A 25,501-nucleotide genomic window follows, 5' to 3' on the forward strand; every position below is an offset into this window, starting at 1 on the left:
AATAACAAGAAATATTATACATTAATATGCACATCTATGTTAAGGACATATGTAATGTATTATAGAAAACATAATGAGATATTGTATGTAATATAAATAGTCTACATTGGTTAAAATATTTCACACATATATTACAGGTATACCTCAGAACTTTAAGGACATTGTTAATGATGCTATATCATAAAGTTGGAAGATAGTCTAATAGCCAATAAGTAAATTAATAAATTTTCATACATATACAATAATGTAGTAAGTATGCATCCATTTTCAAAATGAGGATAGATCTTTTACACCATTGCAGTATATTTAAATCCTTTGGTTTGATGATACAACTTAGCAAATTTAGTTAATAATATTTGAGATATCTGTTGATGTGCAAAGAAAAGCCCCATGCTACTCTGGCTTTCTGATCTGTTTCTAAAAAATGACTAATCATGAGATTTTTGGGTTTTGCTCCCAGTGCATTAATGCTCAAATTTTAGACACTCAAATTATTGTGACTGTTGTTGAGGGATTGCATACAATGTTACATACTCTGTAACATTTCTGAATGATGGATAAAACCTACTAAAACATATCAAAGGATCTTTGATATTCTAAGCATAGTGCTGGCAAACTTTTTTGTAAAGAGCCAGAAAGTAAATACTTTATGGTTTATGAACCATAATATCTCTGTTGTTGCCTAAAATATGCATAGACTGCAAGTAAATAGATGTGGTTGTATTCCAACAAAACTGTATTTACAAAAATAGCAAGGAGCTGGATTTGGCCCACAAGGACTGCTAATGCAATGACTGTTCCTGTTCAGAACACCGTGCATGCATGTCACTGCCCATTTTAGAGACAACAATATGTGCCACACCACATTTTACAAGAGGGAGCTCAAATAAAGCTTCAAAGCTTTACATATATAATAAGATTACTTTCCACATTTTCCTTTTATTAAACAATTCAAAATTTAATATGATTAAGAACTTTTATCTTTCACTAGGATAGGATTAGATGGTGTTTACCAAGCCTTTGAAATTTTTCAGTCTTTCTGTGGTATTAGAAATCTAAACAAAATGATAACTAGAACACTTAATACATATTTGGGAATTGTCAAGAGGTCCTTTTATTCTCTAACTTTAGAAATGTATCCTTTAAGACCCGCGGCGTGCTCAAGGTCTTCCTGGAGAACGTCATCCGCGACACCGTCACCTACACAGAGCACACCAAGTGCAAGACGGTCACGGCCATGGACGTGGTCTATGCACTCAAGCGCCAGGGGTGCACGCTCTACGGCTTCGGCGGCTGAGTGGCCGCACCCAGACCCCCAAAGGCCTTTCTCAGGGCCGCTAAAAAAAAAAAAAAAGAAAGAAAGAAATGTATCCTTTAGTGCCTTTAGTGCCTTGGTCTGCCTTTTAGTGCTACATATTCATTTCACAGCTTAAAAACTGAAGTGTTGCAAATATAATTCATAATTATTATTTAAGGATTAAAAACACAGATAAAGGAAAATTAGATCATGTATGATTGTCACTCAGCAAAAATACTGGTGAGAGTACTGCCTTTCCTCACTGTCGTAAATATCGTTTCCCTTTACTCCTTAACTCATTCCAGTAACTTCCAATCCCAGGATCCCATCAAAACTTGTTCTCTCCAAGTTAACACTTATTTCTATAAAATTAGAGGGTATTTCTTCAATGTCATTTTATGTAACCTGTCAGTAGTATTGTTCTGAACAGAAACTCTTCTCCAAAATAGCTTCCTCATTTGTTTTCCAAATATCTTTCTGTCTGGGAGTGATATTATTTCACTTGTCAAATATTAGTTAGTTGCCAATGTGTGAGTTCATGTCTGGTGTTTCTATTCTGTCTCATTGGTCAACATGTCTAGTTTTGTTCCAGTACCAGGCTGTTTTAATTATAACTGCCCTCTAGTATGCCTTGAAATCTGGTATTGTGATGCCTCAAGCTTCATTTTTATTTAAGATTGCTTTAATTATTTGAGGTCTTCTATTTTTCCATATGAATTTTAGGATCATTTTTTTTCTATAATTGTGAAGAATGTCCTTAGTGTCTTGATAAGGATTGTTTGAATCAATTCTTGGGATAGTATGGACATTCTGAGGATAATAATTTTTCCAATCTATGAACATGGGATATTTTCCCATTTTTGTGTCATTTATTTTTTCTCTTTTTAATAAAAGATTGTGTTTATTTATTTGGGAGGTAGATTTACAGTGAGAGGGAGAGACAGAGAAAGTCTTCCACCCACTGGTTCATTCCCCAATTGGCCACAAAGGCCGGAACTGTGCCGATACAAAGCCAGGATCCAGGGGCTTCTTCTGGGTCTCCCACATGGGTGCAGGGGCCCAAGGACTTGGGCCAACTTCCATTTCTTTCCCAGGCAATAGCAGAGAGCTTAATTGGAAGAGGAGCAGCTGGGACTTGAAACATAAGCCATATGGGATGCCCGCACCTCAGGCCAGGGCGTTAACCCGCTGCACCACAGCACTGGCCCCTCTAATAGTCTTTTATTGGAATCTTTTGGTTTCTCTATATAAAGGGTCATATCAACTGCAAAGTGGGGTAATTGTGCTTCTTTCATTCCAATTCGTATCACTTTGATTTGTTTTTCTGACCTAATGTCTCTGGTTAAAACTTCCAGAAGCATATTGAAAAGAATGGTGAAAATGGTCATCACTGGCTCCAGATTTAGTGGAATTCCTCCCAGCTTATCCCCTTCAATATGATGCTGCCTGTGGTTTACTCATATATTGCTTTGTTTGTGTCATGGTAGGTTTCTTCTCTCTTTTCTATTGCCTTTCTAGTGTATTCATCACAGTCTGTTTTTTTTTCTCATTTCCCTCTTTTTAAACATAGAATTGTTCTACAGTACAATCTTTGAGATTCTTTCTAATGACTTTTACTACCGTGTATGTACTAACGGTTTCCAAATTTGTATCTCTACCCCAGGAACCCTGCCTACTTGATATCTCTCTTTGGATATCTATTGTGTATTAAAATCCTAACAAGTCCAAAATGTTACTAATGCTATTCTTTATCATACCTGCCCCTTATATATTCTTCCTACTTAAAACCCTTAAAAGTAAAAATCACGTTTTAAAAAATTACTTTTCAAAATTAGTTTTAAAAGTAAAATCTACTGTACATGTTAAAACCTGTCTGCTGGCCACAAGTCCTGGATTTGAATTTGGGGTCTGCTGCAGGTGGGCTGTATGAGTTCAGGTAAATCACATGGCCTTCTTGTACCTAGTTACTTTCTTTACAAGATGCCTAATATGTTACCTACCTCACAGAACTGTGAGATTACCAATGGTTTAACACAGGAGCAATGCTTAATACAACACTTCGTAATTGTGTAATATGCACTGAAAAATCTACTGTCATAAATACAAAGGATTTCTCTCATAGTGACACCTTCCAAAATAGATTTTAGTGACACAGAATCTTGAAAATAGCAATGACAATCAAACCTGGTTTATTTCTTCCTGCATATGATAAAAGTAACACTTTCTTTTCTCTTTTGCTTTGTTAGAATGTTTGACAAAGTTATTTCTTATTAGTAGTGTATTTTCCTTGTTCCTACATGTTGCTCCTGAAGTTGACCCCATTTGGAGAGTATTACTGTACATCAAATCGCTAAGTGGAGCACTTAGGAGGTAACACTTTATCTTAAATTGATGCTAAATACATTTTAAAAATTTTTTCATGTAAGAAAAATGAAGTATTTCTTTAAGTGTATATGGAATTACAATATATGGAATCATTATGGAATGTTGCCTCTTTCCCAGCAACTCTCTGGCCTCAAACTCCATGGAGTCTTTTCTGAAGGTGGCAGGGTGCGGTATCTGCACGCCGTGCTGGGCCCCATCCTTGACAGGGTGTTTGAAGAGAAGTACCTGGAGTTGGACCCCAGCCAGGTGGAAGTTAAGGACAAAAGGCGCTCCGGGGTGCACCGCCCACAGAGGCTGAGGTGCTGGAGTAGGGTGCACAGACGCTGCGCGCCCACCTGAGGGCGCTGCTGAGTGCACGCTGTCGCTCCATTCGCGCATGCCCTGCCGTGGCCGCGCCACCTTTTGCCCGCTCTTCCTGCACGTGCACGTGTGTGAGCGCCCAGCAGGAGAACCTGCCGCTCCTCGCCGCCACCAGCTTCCTGTGTGTAAGCTTCTTCTCTCCGGCCATCATGTCGCCCAAGCTCTTCCCCCTGCGGGAGCGGCACAAGGATGCCGGTACCAGTCGCACCCTGCTCCTCTGGCCCAGGCCGTTCAGAACGCGGGCAGCATGGACACGCTGGCGCCCAGGGCCGAGGAGGCGTGGATGGAGCCTCTGCAGCCCGCAGTGCGCCGGGCATGGGCCGCTGAGGGACTTCGTCACCGAGCTCGGGACATGGAGGAGCAGGAGGAGCTGCACCTGCAGCCGGCTCTGAGCTCGCAGGTGCTGCCGCTGAAGGAGGGGCCACTCTTCCTCCACAGGACCAAGGCCGAGGGCCCCCTGGCCGCCTCCTTCAAGAAGCTCCGTGTCTCCCTCCCCACCGAGGCCCTCAGCCGCGCCCAGACGCTCGGCTCCAGGAACAGCGCCCTTGTCAAGCTGGCCCATGTCCAGGCGGCCGAAAAGGGGGAGAAGAGCTTGGGCAGCTCCCGCGTCCTGCGGGTCATCTACACGGAAGACATGGGCGGCCCTAGACTGCCCCCCTGCAGTGCAAGTGTGTGAATGAGCTGAGCCATGGCTGTGGGCGCTGCGGAAGTGAGCGCCAACAACCCGGCCTGCTGGGCTCCTGCCACCCCGGCGTCTTCCGCGGCCACAAGCGGAAGTATTACAGGTAGCCTACAGATGCCAGAACATCCGATGGAGTCTGCAACCAAGACCCTGTTCCTAAAAACCTAAAACCGTTCACGTTGTTTGAAGGCAAAGGATGAGTTTGAGGAGGGCACAGGCACGGATAAAAGCCAAATACTCCAACAGCACATTAACCTGGTTTGAACTCAGCAGTCCTAAGTGCCGCGCTATGAGCACACGGGTAGACAAAGCCCAAGGACGAACCCACGTTCAGTTATCACACTCCCCGACTCAGTTATTACACGCGAAACACGCCGCCAAAAACTCTCGCGAGAGGGAAGGGTCCTGCTGGAACCTCGGAGTCTCATGCGCGCTCCCACCTGTGGAGAAACAGGCTGGCGGGGCGCGGGCGTTGCTGGGAACTGTAGTTCCGAGCGGGAAAAGGCCCGCCAGCCTCGCGCCTCTGTTTTTTACGCATGCGCGACACCTAGCTGGCCCAAGAAGCTCCTAGGCTTTGTCAGGCCCGGGATGGAGGTGAGTTGGGTGTGCGGGCTGGGTGGTGGGCCCGGGGATTGTTCCGTGAGGAGTCCGAACTGGAGTCTGCGTTTGTGAAAGGGGGCTGGAGGGACTGTCTGCGAGCTGGAAGCCCTCCCCTGTGGGACACCGGCGCGCGATGGGCGGGGCAGGCGCGGGTCTGGGGACAGCCTCCGGAGCGGAGCCAGACTTGTCCACGCTCCTTGTGCCCAGGGGACGGCCCCCGCATCATCTCGGGCCCCCACCCCCAGCCCCAGGACAGCTGCGAGGGTAGGGACGGATAGAGACCCAGCCTCAGGGTGCCGCCCCCGGGTTTCCAGGCTCCCGCTCGGTGGGACTGAGGCAAGCTCCACCGTGAGCCAGACGCCGTCCAGACCTGACCGTGGCCTTTCTGCAGATCCCCCCACGGCAAGGCAGCAAGGACGACCGCGAGGCCCCCGAAGACTTCTGGCTGTTCTGCCCGCAGAGTCCTGAGCTGGGGAGAAGCACAGCATCTTGCGGGCATGGAGGAGGCGGTGGTCATGGAGACAGATTTGGCCAAAATGCCCGAGGAGGAGGTAGGACTGATGCCGAGGTGAACGTGTGGAAGGGCGGGATTCTACTCTGGAAGGGAAAATGGTTGCCTCGGGGAGATCCCTGCTTGGCTGTCGCCATCCTCTTGGGGATGCATGGGCCCTTTGGAGTACGCAGGGCTTGGGATGGAGCCATAGCCCTGCAGGGTGCTGGTAGACCCACCAAAAACAGCAAAATGCTAAGCTCCAGAGGCGTGAGCATAGTGTCCTCAATTACTTTTTCTCAGGTTTTCCTCCCAACTTATTGTCCCAGCGGTCTCCATCGGGTGGTCTGAGAATTCAGGTTTACACGGCCCCACACCTGCTACCCGCTTTATCCGTACAATTACCCTATGATTTCGGTACAGAGAATTTTGTCATTGGACATACAAGACAAGCGAATTTTGTCATTGGGCATACAAGAAAACAGACGTGGAAGTTGGTCAGCGACTTCCAATTCTGCTACACCAATGGTCACTTGAAGTTTGGTTTGTGATCTCTACGTGGGATTTCTCTTCCTTCTTTCATACTTGAGAAACTTCTAGATTGCACTCCGGGCTCAACCAGTGAAAGTGAATTTGAGGTGGGGTTTGGCAGCCTACATTTTATTTATTTGTTTAAGATTTATTTCTTTGAAAGGCAGAGTTACAGAGAGGCAAAAGCAGAGAGAGAGAGAGAGGTCTTCCGTCCACTGCTTCACCCTCCCATAGTTGCTGCAACGGCTGGAGCTGCACCAATTGGAAGCCAGGAGTCAGGAGCTTCCTCTAGATGTCCATGTGGGTCAGGAGCCCAAGGACTTAGGCCATCTCTACTGTGTTCCCAGGCCATAGCAGAGAGCTGGATTGGAAGTGGAGCAGCCAGGACTCAAACTGGTGTCCAACTGGGATGCTGGCACTGCAGGTGGCAGCTTTACCTGCTCTGCCACAGCACCAGCTCCAGCAGTCTACCTTTTAAATAAGCATGTGGAATAGTTTTGGAGGGCCATGGAGCCTACGTCTCCAACAAAAGGAACTGATGTATACTAATTTCTGAATCAAAGAGTGCCACCTTCTAGAATGTGTTCAGATATAAACCCCAAGTAGCAATATTCACGGGCACTTTCCATGGTCTTGCGAGGCAGTGGGTTGATTTGGGCTTCCTTTAGTCTCAGTGTTTGTAGGGAGCACAGTTTGTGTGGAAGCAGGGTTTTTAGACTTGCAGTTCTGAGGACAAGAGCTGCTGAGGTCCCATCATTACTGCTTCCTTGCCCTTAGCTCTGTCGTTCCAGGAGTCTCCCCTTTCCCAAGAAAAGAGTGCAGAAGGCGAAATGGCAACTCTGCACCTCACAGCCAGATCCCAGGTGAGTGTGAGCACTAATGACTGCAGAAATCCCACCTTACTTCTCAAAGTACAGGTGCATTCCTTTGTGACACTAGAGCCACTCTAGAGAGAGCTGAGTTCTAGGAGATTACAAAGGGCTCAGTAGAAAATGTCTCCTATTTACCCATGGTACCTTTCTTCTCCATCCGTATTCATTGTTGTTTGGCAGACAAATAAGCAGTATTTTCCTCTTTCTACCTGCTGTGCTAATTTCTATTTGGTCATGTGGGAAACTAGTTTGCAGATAATGTGGTACATGTCACTTAAAACTTGTTTCTCTATGGGGAAACAACACACATATGCCTTTGAAGGAATTTAGGAAAGCACCTTAAATGCTGATGTGATTCTAAAAACAAGTGTCCAGATAGTTAAAAGGAAGGCCTATGAGAATCCAATGGTCACAATTAGAATTCAGCCCTCCAAGATAAAGAATGCTGAGGTAGTATGTCTGCAACTTTTAAGTTGTTGCCCTTCCTCCCAAAGGGCCAGAATAGCTAATGTTAAGAATTGTTGGGGCTAACATTATGACACAGTGGGTTAAACTTCTGCTTCTGACATGAGCATCATGTATCAGAGTGCTAGTTTGAGTGGAAGATGGGAGGGGTGCGAGTGGGAGGGAAATTATGGGTGGGGGAAAGCCATTGTAATCCATAAACTGTACCTTGGTAATTTATATTTACTAAATAAAAAAAAAGTATCTACAAAGCAAAAAAAAAAAAAAAAACCTGGCTTAAGCAAAGAGAGGTATTTATTGACTAAAATGTTATTGAAAAATTGAGGTCTGGCCAGATGTAGGGCCCAAGAAATAATGCTAAGACCTGTTCTCTTCATTTCCCAAAGCTTTCTTTTTCTCTGTGGGTTTTGCTCTCAAGCACACTTTTCCTCGAGCACTGGCTACAAACAGGTTTAGGCTGATTTACATCTTCCCATGTATGGCCAGAGAAAGGAGGCTGCTTCTTTCCTAGAAATTCTGGCAGAAGTGCTTTGGTTAATTCTATCAAGTTAATTTGCCCGTATCTGAGCCAGTTACTGGTCAACTCTAAGTGTAACTCTGCGTGGAATAGACTTACACATACCCTACAAACACATCTCACCCAAGAGTCAGTGCTACCCAGACTATACCCACTCAATGAAAGTGGCCAGGGATCAGGGCCAGAGGGAACATCAGGGTTCAGGTAGTAGAGGGAGGGTGATTACTTCATCCATTCCAACCCTGCGATACTGGATTCAAGATTGTTGTAGCATCAGGATGGTTGGAAACTGTTAGAGAAATTACAAACACCTCTGTTTTTGCAAGCCTTGTTCTTGTTAGAATTTGACTAGGCTATTTTTTATCTTTTACTTACAAGATTTTCTAGCCTATTTAATAAGAAAGAAGAGCAGAGACTAGAAGTAATATTACTTTCTCACCTCTCCCTACTGATGTATATTTTCCCATACTTTTGCTTGAGCTTGCACTACTGTAGGCATCTATTGTATTTCCTTCCATTTCCTTTCTAGTCTCCAGCCTTGGCAATAATATTTTGTTCGGGTGGCCTGTTATGTAAACAGGATACAGCTTTTTCGAAAACAAACAAAAAACTTTCTAATAAAGAAATTTGCTCATTCACATTTAATATATATGTTTAAAATTCTTATTGCCAAATGACTTTTAAGATTTATTTATTTGAAAGGCAGAGTTGGCTGGCGCCGCGGCTCACTAGGCTAATCCTCCGCCTTGCGGCGCGGGCACACTGGGTTCTAGTCCCAGTCGGAGCACCGGATTCTGTCCCGGTTGCCCCTCTTCCAGGCCAGCTCTCTGCTGTGGCCAGGGAGTGCAGTGGAGGATGGCCCAAGTCCTTGGGCCCTGCACCCCATGGGAGACCAGGAGAAGCACCTGGCTCCTGCCATCAGATCAGCGCGGTGCGCCGGCCATAGCGCGCCGGCCATAGCGCGCCGGCTGCGGTGGCCATTGGAGGGTGAACCAACGGCAAAAGGAAGACCTTTCTCTCTGTCTCTCTCTCACTGTCCACTCTGCCTGTCAAAAAATAAAAAAATAAATAAAAATAAAAATAAAGAAAGGCAGAGTTACAGAGAGGCAGAGAGAGAGAGAGAGAGAGAAATCAATCTTCCATCTACTGGTTCACTCCCCAGATGGCCCCAACAGGCAGAACTGAGCCAATTTGAAGCCAGGAGCCAGGAGCCAGGAGCCAGGAGTTTCTTCCGGATCTTCCACGTAGGTACAGGGGCCTAAGGACTTGGGCCATCTTCTACTGCTTTCCCAGGCCATAGCAGAGAACAGGACTGGAAGTGTAGCGGCTGGGACTCAAACTGGCGCCCATATGGGATGTCAGCATGTCACCCACTATGCCACAACGCTGGCCCCACTAAGTGACTTTTATATTCCTGTTTCCTATGCTTTCTTTCTTTCTCCTTTGGTATTTTACCTCCTTTTAAGCAGTGGTTTATGGTTTTTTTTGTTTGTTTTGATTTATTTCTATTTGTCCAGCAGTTAATTCCACTGAGTGTAGGTTTAATCATGTATATATGGATTCCAGGATCCAGATCAACTTTCCCCATTAGATCTTTTCTTCTTAGTGATTGTACACACCAGAACTCTGTGGACAGTTTTTACATGAACACATTTACTTACTTACATTTAATGTAATGAGTGAGTACTCATGCACTGTTAACACCCACAGGCCTGCTGTTTGCCTGAACGGTTATGATGGATCTCCCAGTTCTGCCTTTGACCATGCACTCCACTCTCTACATGGTACTGAGAGTGATGTTTGCAAAATCAAGTCCAATCAAGTTCTCCCTTTGCTCCAAACACCAGGGATTCTCACACCCATTGGCTTAATGACCAAAATCCTTGAGGCTGACAAAATCTTGTAAAACTCTGCTTTTACTCACTTCGACATTTTTATCTCCCCTGTTTTCCCTCCTCCGGGCTGTGTCTTAGCAGCTCTTGAATGTTTTTGCATCCAAAGACTTAGTGTAACTAAAAATTATTGAAGACTGTAAAGAGCTTTTGTCCATACAGGTGATATCTACCAAAATTTACCACATTAGAAATTAAAACTAAGGGGCCAGCTTTGTGGCACAGTAGGTTAAGCATCCACCTGTGGTGCCTGCATCTCATATGGCCACTGGTTCTAGTCCCAGCTGCTCTACTTCTGATCCAGCTCTCTGCTATGGCCTGGGAAAGCTGTGGAGGATGGCCCAACTGCTTGGGCCCCTGCACCCATGTGGGTGATGAGGATGTAACTTCTGGCTCCTGGCTTCCGCTTGGCCCAGCTCCAGCCATTGCAGCCATTTGGGGAGTGAACCAGTGAATGGCAGATAACTTGCTTTCTCTGTCTCTCCCTCTCTCTGTAGTTACACCTCTCAAGTAAATAAATAAATCAAAAAAAGAGAAAATAGTAAAAAAATTAAGACTGAGCAAAAATTAGCTATTAATTTTAAAACAATTATAAACCCATTACCCTCTACTGCATTACAACTTTTACTACACTTGATCTTAGCCAAAAGGCTGAGAAGCGATAATGCATTATAATTTTTATGAAGAAAATTTCATGAACAAAAATATGTCACCTAAAAGAGTGGTGGGTTTTTGTAGTTTTCTTGACTTTTTAAAAAGATTTATTTTATTTATTTGGAAGGCAGAGTTACAGAGAAAGAGAGAGGTCTTACATTTGCTAGTTTACTTCCCAAATGTCCATAATGACAGGGGCTGGGCCAGGCCAAAGCCAGGAGCCTGGAGCTTCTTCTAGGTCTTCCATGTGAGTACAGAGGCCCAAGGACTTGTACCATCCTCTGCTGCTTTCACAGGCTCATTAGTAGGGAGCAAGATTAGAATTGGAGCAGCTGGGACTCAAATCAACACCCATACAGGATTTCACATTTCTGCAAATCTCTCCAAAATATGGCTTCATCAAAGATAATTATTCTGATAGTTGCTTCTGAATTAGTTTTTTGTGATATGTTGGGGTTGTTTTCTGTTTGTTTTTTAAAGATGTATTTATTTGAAGAAGGAGAAGGGGAGGGAGATCTTCCATCTGTTGCTTTAACTGCACAGATGGTAACAATGGCTGTAGCTAGTCCAGGCTGAAACCAAAAGCCAGGAGTTCTATCTAGGTTTCCCATTTGGGTGTCAGGGGCCCAAGTACTTGAGCTACCCTCCACTGCTTTCCCAAGCACATTAGCTGGGAGCTGGATTGGAAGCCGAGCAACTGGGATCCTAACCAGCACTCAGATAAGACATGCTGGCATCACAGGCCGCATCCTAACCCATTGTGCCACAGTGCCAGTACCTGTGATATGCTGTTGTTCTAGTTTAAGTGTATGAAGAAAATCCACTATTACCTAGAGAAATAGTTGGAAAAGGGAGAAGTATTTTATATTTACAATCCTTGTCAGATATAATTATGACTGTTCTGCTCTAAGACTCTCTAACTAAGCAGGAGGCAGTTGATTAAAGATTAGATACAAGGACAGCCATTTGGCCTAGTGGTGAAGACACCTGCATCCTATATCAGAGAGCCTGGATTCAGTTCCTGGCTGTGCTCCTAATCCCAGCTTCCTGCTAGAGGGGATCCTGGGTGGCAGCAGGTGATGGCTCAAATGCTTAGGTCCCTGCTGCCCTGTAATGGCAGAGCTGGGATTCAGATTCATATGTTCTGATGGCTGAGCCCATCTTTGCACTGTGCTTTTCCTGGATGTCCCCCTCCCCACAGGGCTTTCCTACATTTCCTTCCCTCCACCTAAGGCACTCACATCAGTGCTTGCGTACCTATTTTTTTTTAAAGATGTATTTATTTATTTGAAAGATAGAGTTACAGAGAGGTAGAGACAGAGAGAGGTCTTGTATCTGCTGCTTCACTCCCCAGATGGCCACAATAGCCAGAGCTGTACCAATCTGAAGCCAGGAGCCAGGAGCTTCTTCTGGGTCTCCCACACAGGTTCAGGGGCCCAAGGACTTGAGCCATCTTCTACTGCTTTCCCAGGCCACAGCAAGACCTGCATTGGAAGTGGAACAGCTGGGACTTGAACCAGCACCCATATGGGATGCTGGCACTGCAGGAGGCAGCTTTACCTGCTACACCACAGTGCTGGCCCACTTGTGTACCTGTTAATTCAAACACTCATCCCAAAGCCCCAGCTCCAGTTCCTTTGGTTCAGCTCAGTGAAGGACTTCCTTCAGAGAAGTGTCTCCCTCATAGTCCTGCTCTCTTTCTATCTTCATAGCATCATATGCCTTTGACTTCTCAGTACCTCAGTACTTTTAACAATTATGGTTTTGTATTTGTGAATGTTAGATTAAATTCTCTCTCCCTCATGTACATAGGAACTATATGTGGTTTTCCTCAGGGACTAACAGTGTATGTAGCACATGGTGTATATTCATTAGATATGAGTACTATTGAATAAAATCGATAAATAGTAGATAAATGGGTGAACAGAATTTATTTGGGTGCAGTAAAAGGAGAGATATAACTAAATCTAACTTAATTTTATTCAAATGTTTAGTTGTCATGGCACCATTTGTTGTAAAGACAAATCTTGTTCACTAACTGAAATACCTCCTTCATATTATCTTTAATTCTTATATATACTTGAATTTACTTCTGAACTTGCTCTTCTATTTCACTAATATATTTATTCATTTGAACCACAGTTTATTTTGTTTTTATAAAAATTTATTAGATACAAAAATTGCAGTATATTTATATTAAAGGTATTTAGAAAAGTTTAGCTTTCATTCCTGCCCTCTTGCTTATGTTCTGATATTTTCTCTATAAGTAATCATTTTCATTAGTTTTTCATGCATCCTTTGGTGTTTGGAAATATAACCAAATGCTGTATATACAGGGTACATCAAACATTGTGGAAAATAGAATTAAAGATGTTTATTTTGTTTTGTTTTGTTTTGTTTTTAAAGCTTTATTTATTTTACTTGAAAGTCAGAGTTACACAGAGAGAGAAGGAGAGGCAGAGAGAGAGAGAAAGGTCTTCCATGTGCTGATTCACTTCCCAATTGGCCACAATGTCTGAAGCTGCGCCTATGGGAAGCCAGGAGCCAGGAGCTTCTTCCGGGTCTCCTACATAGGTACAGGGAACCAAGGACCTGGGCCATCTTGTACTGCTTTCCCAGGCCTTAGCAGAGAGCTGGATAGGAAGTGGAGCAGCCAGGACTCGAACGGTGTCCATATGGGATGCTGGCACTGCAGGCAGCGGCTTTACCTGCTGCGCCACAGTGTCGCCCCCAAAAGATGTTTATTTTGCTGTGGCAAGATTTGAAAACCCTGTTTGGTTTTTTTCATGATATGCATTTTCTATGATCTTTTTGAAGATTTTTATTGCTACCCTTCCCTTTTTTCCTACACCAAAAGCAATCCATGCATGCTCATTTATACTTTTTTTTTTACTTACAAATTACTTTGGGAGACTGTAGAAGGTTTCTGATGAGGGGTATGGTAGAAAAGCATTGTTAGGAATATTAAACTGGCAGTGGGTTTTAAATTTGGAAGTGGTAAGATTGGAAGAAGAGAACTTAGAAGTCATAACTATATGCTGAGATAATTACCTGGATATTTGTTGCAGTAATGTGTGTTGTATAAAAAGTTATTTCTCCCCTCTGACCTGATGTACTCATTGTCTGCTCATAAATGGATATGTGCTTCATATATAACCCACATTTTCCTATCTTTCTGGATGTCTTTTCCCTCTTGGGACTCTCCTGGATGGATTATACTCATTTTCTCTGTGTATACTGAATATTTGTTTCCCTCCATTTGCTTCTCTTTACAAATCATCTAATGAGTCAGAGCCACTTACTCCGTAAAGGCATGCCTTTCACTTTCATTAACTTTTACCTATTACAGAATTGCCTTTCTGTTGAGCACAGAAAACGAAGGGAATTTGCATTTCCAGTGTCTTTCAGATGTGGACACAAGTCCCAAGAGCAAGGATTCAACTTCAGTGCAAGATTTTTCCAAAGAAGATTCCTGCAAGGTTGCAGTAATAGAGAGACTGACAAAGAATAATGGCTTGGAAACAGCTCTTGAATGTGACAGCTTGTTAGAGAATCTGCAAGGAAGTCAGGAGAGACACTTGAGAGAAATGTTCACTCACATGAATTCATTACCTGAAGAAACAGATCATGGACATGACATTGACTGGGAGAACTACAGTCAGAAGTCTGTTCTTACCACTCAAGACAGAGTTCCCAAAGGATCCTGTTCCTTTCATACACTTGATAAAAGATGGAAACACAGTTGAGCTTAATGAAAATGCAGAGAACTTTTAAAGAGGAAAAAAACCTCATAAGTGCAATGATTGTGGTGAACTCTTCACTTACCATTCAGTACTTATTCTATTCTATACTTATTCAGTATAAGGAGAGAAACCTTATACCTGCAGTGAATGTGGGGAATCTGTTAGCCACAGAGCTAATTTAACAAAGCATCAGAGAACTCGTACTAGAATTCTCTTTGAGTGCAACAAATGCAGGAAAACCTTCACAGAAAGCTCGTCCCTTGCAATTCATCAGAGAATTCACATTGGAGAAAAAACATATGAATGCACCACATGTGGGAAGGGTTTTAACTGAAGTACACATCTTGTACAACATCAGTTGATTCATACTGGAGTGAAGCCCTGTATGAATATGATAAAGCATTCCTTCATTTATCAGCACTCATTAAACATCAAAGAACTCATACTGGAGAGAAACCCTATAAATATCAAGAATGTGGGAAAGCCTTTAGCCACTGTTCATCCCTTACTAAGCACCAGAGTGTTCATACCGGGGAAAAGCCATATGAATGTAGGAAATGTGGAAAAACTTTTAGTCAAAGCACACATCTTGTTCAGCATCAGAGAATTCATACTGGAGAGAAACCCTGTGAGTGTAGTGAATGTGGGAAAACCTTTAGTTGGAGCTCAAATTTTGCTAAACATCAAAGTTCGTGTTGGAAAGAAACCCTATGAATGTAGTGAATGTGGAAAAGCCTTCATTCATTCATCAGCTCCTATTCAACATCAGAGAACTCATACTGGAGAAAAGCCCTTTAGAGGTAATGAATGTGGGAAAAGCTTTACGTGTGGTTCATCCCTCAGCAGACATCAAAGAATTCACACTGAGGAACAATCCTGGAACATCCCTGAATGTGAAATAATGTAAGTTGGGTTTATAACTGTGTTAAGTACCTGAGTGTTTAGATGTAAACCATTGTATGCACTTGAGGACTAATTTTGCATAAGCATCTAATTTCACTCACATCATACATAGTTTTGAACCACAGACAGGATGGTCCATTGATTTGCTTACTAAAACTTCTGACAGGAGATCTCAAAATTTGAACCTTCAACCTTTCAAATACCCATCCAAGGAAATTCATGCAATCCCAGAGAGGGTAGCATTATAAATTATGAAATTGTTTTCCCTTCTCCTGGTCATATTGGAGCCCTATTGTAGTTTCTCACTTTGGAAAGGAAATTCTTATTTGATATGTTAGGTTGATAGCTTATAGTAGATCCGTATCATGAAGAGTTCACCAAGTTATTAATCTTTGAATCTAAAATAGAGATCCAGATGTACAGGTGATATCATTTCTCCAGAAAATGTGATTTCTATTATCCAAAAAAGCTAAATAAGCTAAAATAAGCTAAGAGTTAAAAGTTGTTTTGGATTTCCTTCCTATCTCCCAAAAGTTGCTATCTACTTTTATGAATATAAACAAAGAATTTACAGCAGGTTCTGAGTTATGGTCATATGAGTTATATTGATTATAAATTGAGGCACTGTTATCCCTGTCTATAGAAATCTACCTTCGTTTTCTACTTTTTCCTGGAGTTAGCCTGAAAGACAGAGTTGGTCAGAATCTTAAGTGTTGATCAAGCCCCTCTTTGTTTATCCTTGGCATTGAATAAATCCTTGGTTTTCTGGTTTTCTAATGTCCACAAATATTCAGGAAACATTGTTTCTTCTTACTATTTAGCGTTCTGTACATTGTGCTGTGTCACTTTGAGAAAAGACCCCATGGCTATTGAGGGTTTGGAAAGCTGGTGCATTGGATCAATGTGTTATTATATTTAAGATTCCAGTCAAGAAGAGCTGAAGCAACTGTGAGACAGCAGCTCATGCATTCTTGTCAGGTATGGAAAATAGTCACAGGACAGTCCTGAGCAACTCACTGAGATAAGCCGCTGAAAAAGCAGTTTCTCTGTCCTTAATGTTTACCCTGTTGTTGTTATTGTTGTTCTCCATGTATTGGTTGGTCTTTATCCCAGAGTTCTAAAGATGGACAAGGCATGAAATCACAGTAATATATTAGCATAAGTTACAAGGGTGACCAAGACCAGTGGTGGGATTGAAAACACAAAAGCAAAAGTTCAAATAAATAGTCAAACACTATGTAAATGCCATTTTTATTCTATATACATTCTATATAAAGAAAATTATGTAAAATGATAGAAAAATACAGATTTCTACTTTCTTCTCTCCTGACTCCTATCCTTCATGATCAATTATCAGTTAGTCTATACTCTTGTCCCTTCCACATTATCCCAGTTACCTACAGTTCCCTCTCAGTGGAACTTAATTTTATGATGGGAGAAAAGTAGGAAGATAGTAGGGATAGTGAAGAGCACTATCATTAGGGATTCATGGAATATAAATCTAGCAATGATGGAAATGAGAACAAAAGGGCTCTTGACAAAGAGATTGTAGAATGAACAAAAAAAACATTGAAGGAGATTGAGTTGGGAGGAAAAACTTGGGTCTGAAGGGTTTGGGTAGGATAATGGCTGACTCATCACAATATAGGAAAAGGCACTCTTTCACCACCTTAATATTCAGTATTAATAGTTTTGAGCAGATAACTGTAGCCCAGACCCATAGATCAACTTGGGCCTACAGTCCATTTCTCTAAATAAAATTTTACTGAAACTCAGCCACACATTCCTTTACATGTTGTCTTTGCTTGCCTTTCCTTGCAGTGGCAGAATCGAGTAGCTGCAACAGAAATTGTGTCTTCTGACTGCTTTAACAAAATAAAACTGGGTAATTTATAAGCAGCCGAGATGTAATTCTCATAGTTCTGGAAGCTAAGAAGTCCCAAGATGAAGGCATTGGCAGATTTGGGGTCTAATGAAGGCCTACTTCCTGGTAGGAAGGCACCCTTGCAGTGTGTCCTCACTAGGTAGAATGGGGCCCATCTTATAAGGACACTAATCTCATTCACAAGGGCCCCACCTACAAAGACCATCACATAGGTATTGACTGGGTTTCAGGGTATGGATTTTGGACACTCAGTCAACAGTAGATTGTATGTCCCTAAAATATTTACTCTCTGGCTCTACAGAAAATGCTAGCTCCTGTGCTAGAGCATCTGTCAGGAAGTGAGGTAGAGACAGATAAAGCAGTCAGAGGAATTGGAGAAGTTGTAGTGATGATGACGCAATCCTGCACTAGGGACTGAAGCCATTGAAGTGACCTCCATGTACCAGACTGGTAAGCAGAGCAATGCAGATGAACACTGAGTTGTTACTACTCCATAGCAGTAGCCCTGTCCCTCTAGTTTATTGTTAAGATTACAGAACCGTGTGAGTTTGTGTGAAATGAAAATAAAAGAGATGGGAAATGCATCAAAATGTTCCTAACTTAGGATGTTACCATGTGTTGTGGAGAGAATTGAAGCTGTGAAAATGTTTTAAATATACCATATGGTTCAGTGAAAAGAAATTCATTTGGGGGCCACATTTACACTAACGAAATATGCACGCCCAACATGGGTGTTTGAAAGTTGAGCTTAAAATCTACCAACCCTATTAGCAATTGTGTGACCTTAGGAGGCAACTTATTCTGAGTCTCAGTTTCTTTATTCATAAAATGGAAATAAGTCATGCCTTTCTCATAAGGTTGTCATGAGGATATATATATATATATATATATATACATATATATATATATATATATATATATATATATATATATATACAGGAACTTGTGTAAATTGCTTTTAAGTTCACCTAATATAGAATCTTTTATGATGTAAAGAAGGACCAACATGAATTATTTCCATATCCAGGAAGCCAATCATATTACTGATTGTTCATCTGGAAGATGGGATGGCGATGCCCTTGGGAGCCTTCATATCTATAAGTTGAGGAGGAGAGGAGGGTGGTTTCTGTCATGTAGTACTGAATCTCAGGCCAAGCACAGGCACTGTTCCCTTTGCATGGGCAATGGGGCACATAGTCAACTCCCTCACAAAAGCCGACGTAAGGGGGCGGGGCCATACGTGCGGAGCATTCTGGGCATTGTAGTTCCTGCTCCATGTTGGCGCAGGCGCACTGGCTTGCTTGGCAGTTCGCCCTGCAAGTCGGCGACATTGTTGGAAGCGCTTCCGCCCTGCTCTGCGAGCTTCCTCGGTTGTCCTCAGTGTGGCCGCCAGGTAGTCGTTGCCCCGGGCGCCAGGCCTCGGTCGCCCCCGCCCCTCCCTCGGCGCTTGGCTCGCGGCGGCGTCCCGGCCATGGTCGTTCGCTCTGGCGCCCCCGTACCGGGGTTTACCCGGTCCCGCCCACCTGTGAGGGAGATGATTGGGCTGGGCCGCTCCCCGGGCGCAGGCTCTGGCTCCGCCCGGACATCCCTCGTCCTGGGCGCCCCGCTCGCCCGGGTCCCGAGCCCCCTCTCCGGGGTCGGGGGTCCTGCCGGGCTCCGGACACGGGGCCTGGGCTGGGGCTGGCCCTTCCCGGAGGGGAAGCCCGGAGCGGGTAGGGGGAGAGGGCGAGGCCGGCGGGAGGACCTGGGTGTCCCCTCGGGCAGCCTGCGCCGCTCCTCCTCGCGGCCCGTGTTGGGGGCGTTTCGGAGAATCACGTGGACACCACCTGTCGCCCCCTGAGCTGAAGGCGGCGTCCTTGGCTGCTGCAGGCTGCTTCGGGAACGCGGGGCCCTTCGTCGCTCTTAGACGACCACAACGACTTGGGGTCTGGACAAGCGAGGGAAGTCTCCTCCTTTAGGCTCTTTCCGCACTGTATGTGGCCGCTTCTCACTGTCCTCCTGGACCGCATTGAACATGAGGAGTGGGTAACAGCCCCGTGGAGCGCAGGTCTCAGGAGAGTTTTGGCTGGGTCACCTGCAGCCTTTTCTTCCTGTGGGTGTGTAGATACGGCTGATAGAAAGCCGAAAAATACTGAATTTTAACCAGCATGACGTCTTCTGCGCCTAAAATTTTAAATGTGCTAATTGCACAGCCTGGTAGTGAAAAATATGTTACAAGCATCATCTACAGAGTGTGCTGCCAAGTGGGACTGTATTCATCTTTACAGATCGAACTATTTAATTGGAAAGGCGGGGAAGACAGACACTCCCCCCACACGCCTGCTAGCCCTAGCGGCTGGGCCAGGCCAAAGCCTGCAGCTCAGAACTCTGTCCACGTCTTTCACCTGTTGTCTGCTAGGCTGCACGTCAGTAGGACGCTGGAATCGGGACCTGAGACTCAAACTCAGGCTCTCAAATATGGGTCCCTGGCCTCCCAAGCAGCACGAAACACCTGCCCCCAGTCACAGAACATTTTTAAACAAATTATCCTTTGGGAAGTTTATTTTTATTGGCATGCAGTTTCTAAATGTTTATTATAGCCTCTTTTTTCTGTTTTTTTGTTTTGATTTTCCAACTTTTGCCAGTGGTTTGTGGATTTCGTTATTTAGAGAATCAGATCTTGGCTTTGTCACCTGTTTTTTGCTTTTTTTTTTTTAATTCATTAGTTTCTTCCTTTATCATTTTTACCTCTTAGTTTTCTTATGGCTACCTTGCTAAGTGTTTTTCTTCTTTATTTTGAACACGTAATGTTTTCAATCTTTCCCAAAATCCTACCTGAAAGTATTTAGGAATATCAATTCAATCTCCTTAAAGCTTTGGCAGCAATCATGTATGTCTAATGTATAATACTTTCATTTCCTAACTCACTGCCAATTACATTTTACTTAGTAGCTACTAAGGAGTACCTATTTTAAGGTCAAGGCCAAAAAAAAAAAAAAATTCCCCCTGTCCCAAACTTCCATTTACATTTGTATTCTATTGCATCATGTTTAGAGAATGCACTCCATTCAATTTCATTTTTTTTTAAGGTTTATTTATTTACTTGAAAGAGTTACACAGAGAGAGAAGGAGAGACAGAGAGAGAGGGGGGTCTTCCATCTGTTGGTTCATTCCCCAATCTGGCCCATGGGCCAGAGCTGCACTGATCTGCAGCTGGGAGCCAGGAGCTTCTTCCAGGTCTCCCACAAGGGTGCAGGGTCCCAAGGACTTGGGCCATCCTCCACTGCTTTCCCAGGCCATAGCAGAAAGCTGGATCAGAAGTGGAGCAGCCAGGACTCAAACCGGAGCCCATATGGGATGCTGGCACTGCAGGCAGCAGTTTTACCCACTACGCCTCAGCATCAGCAGTAGTTTCTTCTTTTTGATTATAACTTTTTCTTTATGGTCTTTGTGGCAGATCTTAGCAAATGCTCCCTGAGTGCCTGAAGATAACTTTTAGATGTTAGTTTTACTGTACTCACATGTGCTTAACTTCTGACTCTCTAATGTTCTTTGCATTGATGAGAGTCTTGCTTTATATATTTTAATTCTTGCTTTTCAGCAATGTCCTGGTTAACTATTGCAAGTATCATCCAGATGAGGTTCTGATTGGCATAGACTATATTACAGTTAGATTAAGTTCTCCTCTATTTATAGGGCAAGCTATTAAACCTTATGGGGAGTAAGGGGCCCATTCATGGCAGGTGCAGATTCTGTATGTTTAAGCATAACAGAGTCCCTAAATGAGGGAACATTTAATTACACAAGTTGGAGTTTTCCAAAACTCAATACTTGTTCTTTCAGGGCTGACGTAGTATAACTGGTAAAGCTACCATGTGCAGCACCGGCATCCCACGTTGGACACTGGTTTGAGTCTCGGCTGCTCTACTTCCAATCCAGCTCCCTGCAATGCACCTGAGAAAGCAGTGAACATGGCCTAGGTACTTGGGTCTTTGCTCGGATATGAGTGACCTGGATAAAGCTCCTGGCTCCTGGCTTCAGACTGGCCCAGCTCCTGCCATTGCACCCATTTAAGGAGAACTGGTGAATGGAGGATCTCTCTCTCTCTCTCTCACTCTCTCTCTCTGCCTTTCAATAAGATAAATAAATCTTTTTGAAAAATATTTTTCTGTCATTGCCCTTTTGTTCCTGAGTCTTACGGTCCCATCCTAGAAGAATTTGTGTTAGCAGTCTCTACCAGGGTGTATAAGGAAATGTTATACATCGGGTGCTTCTGGTTCTTGAATCAGACTCAGCAGTAGCAAGTTACCTCCTTTATACAGGTGGAAAAGTAGAATCAGTGCCAGGCATGTCTGAACAAGATCTCCACCACCCTACTCCTCCATAGAATAAAACCTTGAATGGGCATGTGTTTTCAATGTAAAAAGACTACTGCTCAATGCTTTGTGCATTGAATTCCATTTTATTTTCTATTATTATTGTTATCCCCGTGTCTTGTTTATTTGGATTTGCCTTATATAGAAAGATAGATTAAAAATTATTGGAATATAAGATTAGAAGGGGCCTGTGAAGGTATCCAATATTTAAATTTTGAAGTTGTTGTGTTCACTTTAGTGAAACTGAAGTCTCTGGAAATTTTAAGAAATTGACTCAAGGCCAACATTCTGGTGTAATGGGTAAAGCTGCTGCCTGCCATGCAGGCATCCCATATGGGCACTGGTTCGATTCCTGGCTGCTCCACTTCCAGCTCAGCTTCCTGCTAATAGCCTGGGAAAGCAGTGGAAGATGACCCCAGTCCTTGGGCTCCTGCACCCACATGGGAGAGCCAGATGAAACTCCTGGCTTCAGCCCAGCCCAGCTCTGGCTAGTGCAGCCACTTAGGGAGTGAACCAGCAGATGGAAGGTGTCTCTCTCTCTCTCTCTCTCTCTCTCTAATTCTTCCAAATAAACACAGAAATATTTATTAAACATTGACTGTTCACACAAAAGGAAGGAAAAAGATATCCTTGGAATATTTCTTTGTTTGATGAGAGGGTGACTGTGCCAAAGAGATTAAATTTTCTTCCACATTATACAGCAAGTTGATTTAGTGGGCAAAGTATGAGCTTTGAAATTACATGGATTAGAGGCTGGCACTGTGGCGTATTGAGTTAACCCTCTGCCTCTGGTGCACTTTTGACCCAGCTCCCTGCTAATGGCCTGGAAAGCAGCGAAGGATGACTCCAGTGCTTGGTCCCCGGTATCTACATGGGAAAACTGGAAGAATCTCCTGGCTCCTGGCTTAATCTGTCAGTTGCAGCCATTGCAGCCATTTGGGGAGTGAACCAGAGGATGAAAGATCTCTCAGTCTGTTTCTCTCTCTCTCTCTGTAACTCTACCTTTCAAATAAAATAAATAAATCTTTTAAGGGAAAAAAAAGAAATTACATTGATTAGAAGTCATATATCTGCATGACCTTAAATAAGTAGTTTCCTTATTGTAAACCTCTCTTGCCTTATATATGGAATAGAAATATAATCTCCATTAACTTGATGTGAACATTAAATGATGGAGTTTTTTTTTTTTAATCTAAATATTTATTTAAAAGAGAGGGAGAGAGAAAGACTTTTTTTTGGACAGGCAGAGTTAGAGAGTGAGGGAGAGAGAGGGAGAGGTCTTCCTTCCGTTGGTTCACCCCACAAATGGGCGCTACAGCAAGCACGCTGCACCAATCTGAAGCCAGGAGCCAGGTGGTTTCTCCTGGTCTCCCATGCGGGTGCAGGGCCCAAGCACTTGGGCCACCCTCCACTGCCTTCCCAGGCCACAGCAGAGAGCTTGACTGGAAGAGGAGCAACCAGTACAGATTCCGGCGCCCCAACTAGGACTAGAACCTGGGGTGCCAGCACCACAGGTGGAGGATTAGCCTAGTGAGCCATGGCACCATCTGGAAAGACATCTTTTATACACTGGTTCACTTCTCCAAATGGCCACAATGGCTGGGGCTGAGCCAGGCTGAAGCCAGGGATCTCCCACATCGGTGGCAGGGGCCCAAGTACTTGGGCCACTTTGCACTGCTTTCCCGGGTGGAAACATGGAGAAGCTGGTACTTGAAGAAATGCTCATGTGGGATGCTGGTGTCACAAGTGGTGGCTTTGCCCACTATAAAACAATGCCAGCCCCAAAAGTATTTTTTAAACTCTGGAGCCAGTGCTATGGCTTAGTAGGTAAAGCTGCTGCCTGCAGTGCTGGTATCCCATTTGGGCACCAGTTCGAGTCCCGGTTGCTCCACTTCCATTCCAGCTCTCTGCTGTGGCCTGGGAAAGCAGTAGAAAGATGGCCTGAGTCCTTGGGCCTCTGCACCCACACGGGAGACCTGGAAAAAGCTCCTGGCTCCTGGCTTCAGGTTGCCTCAGCTCCAGCCATTGTGACCATTTGGAGAAGATGAAATCCCCCCCCCACCTCTCTGTAGTTCTGCCTTTCTAGTTAATAGATAAATCTTTAAAAAGAAACTCCTTGTACAGTGTCTGGCCTGCTAACTGTAACTACCTGTAATAGTATTAAAATCTCGAGATCTGGGCTGGGCATTTGGTGTAGCAGTTAAGATGCCTGGAATGCCTGCATCCCATATTGTAGTGCCTGGGATAAAGTACTGGCTCTGTTCCAGGTTCTGGCTTCCTGCTAATGCTCACTCTGGGAGCAGCAGGTGATGGCTCAAATAATTCGGTCTCTGCCACCCATATGGGAGACAGATTGATTTCCTGGCACCCAACATTGACCTGGCCTGTCTTGGCTTTTGCAGGCATTTGGGAGTGAACCAGTGGTTGAGATATTCTCTCTCTCTCTCTCTCTCTCTCTCTCTCTGCCTTTAGAATCAATTTTTAAAACAATTACAAAAAGTAATTATTACAACTGATTTCAAGATCTTGGACCAAAAGTCTTTGGTCTTTTCTCATCTTGAACGTTACTCTTGTGTTCCCTTAGGGAGACCATGCTCACTTGTATCTGAAACTCCCAAGCGAGATTGGTCTGTGTGAATTCCTGTTTTCTGCAGATACGTCTTTGCCAGACTCGACTCTTTCTGGAGAGGGAAACACAGAAGCAGAGATCATGGCTGCTGTGTTTATTTCCATTGGACCTCTGGTGAGTTAAGGTTTCCTCTGTTTCCCACCTGCTGTTTTGAGTTGCGCATGTTCTACTTCTACTGAAGTTTGGAACTTTGCCTCACCCAAACCCTCTCTGGAAACTGAACCTAACAGTTTGACACAGGAAATTTGGGTTCATCATGGTAGAATACAATCTATTAGAAGATTCACTCTTGATACTGAGCCAAATATCTTTCCAAAAATTCACAGCTCCTGACTTCAGCCTGGTGCAGCCCTGGTTGTTGGAACACTTGGCAAATAAACCAGCAGATGGACATATCTGCTAAAATAAAATAAACAGTAATTTTTGAAAAAAAATTTTAAATAGATCTTTTTCTTAAAGAATCTTTCAGTTGGGACATTAGTGTTAGCTAAGTTGGTCAACAGAAAATTTGTGAGAATAGATTTAAGCTGTTACCAATTACAGGTGGGATTTAACTTGTCAAAAGTATTTGTGAGGGTATCCTGGTGAGAAGAGAGCTTACGGGCAGGCTTTGAAGTAGTGAACTGTGACTAAGCTACCAAATCAAGTTGGAAAGCTGTAAAAGACAAGACTAGAAATTAGATGTTATGCTGAATATTTTAATTTTACCTAAAGACATTTAAGTGTATGTGTGTTTGGAATAGATATTAATCTGATTTTTAAAAAAGTGTTTTAACAGTGACTTTGAAATATAAGTTTTGTAAGAAACACTTGATCAGTAGTTCCAACTATGTTGGTTTAGTAGTGTATCATAGCCTGTTCACACACATCCCTAATTTTCGAGGTTAAGGCTCATATCATTATTAATTTTTTTAAGATTTATTATTTATTTGAAAGTCAGAGTTACACAGAGAGAGAAGGAGAGGCAGAGAGGGAGAGAGGTCTTCCATTCACTGGTTCACTCCTCAATTGGGTGCAATGGCCAGAGGTGTGCTGTTCCAAAGCCAGGAGCTTCTGGGTCTCCCATGCAGGTGCAGGGGCCCAAGGACTTGAACCATCTTCCACTGCTTTCCCAGGCCATAGCAGAAAGCTGGATTGGAGGTGATACAGCCTGGACTCAAACCACTGCCCAAATGGAATGCCGGCACTGCAGGCGGCGACTCTACCTGCTACTCTACAATGCCAGCCCCAGCATAATGCAT

General features: G+C 43.7%; 2 pseudogenes; one reads left to right on the plus strand and one right to left on the minus strand.

Annotated features, from left to right (window-relative positions):
* The first annotated feature begins 5,821 nt into the window (after window positions 1-5,821).
* LOC133754896 (putative zinc finger protein 286B) lies at window positions 5,822-15,395 on the plus strand (annotated as a pseudogene).
* On the minus strand, window positions 10,643-10,754 carry LOC133754914 (U2 spliceosomal RNA; annotated as a pseudogene).
* Window positions 15,396-25,501: the final 10,106 nt, after the last annotated feature.

The sequence above is a fragment of the Lepus europaeus genome, unplaced genomic scaffold (genome assembly GCF_033115175.1).
Source record: "Lepus europaeus isolate LE1 unplaced genomic scaffold, mLepTim1.pri SCAFFOLD_30, whole genome shotgun sequence".
NCBI classification, from domain to species: Eukaryota; Metazoa; Chordata; class Mammalia; order Lagomorpha; family Leporidae; genus Lepus; species Lepus europaeus.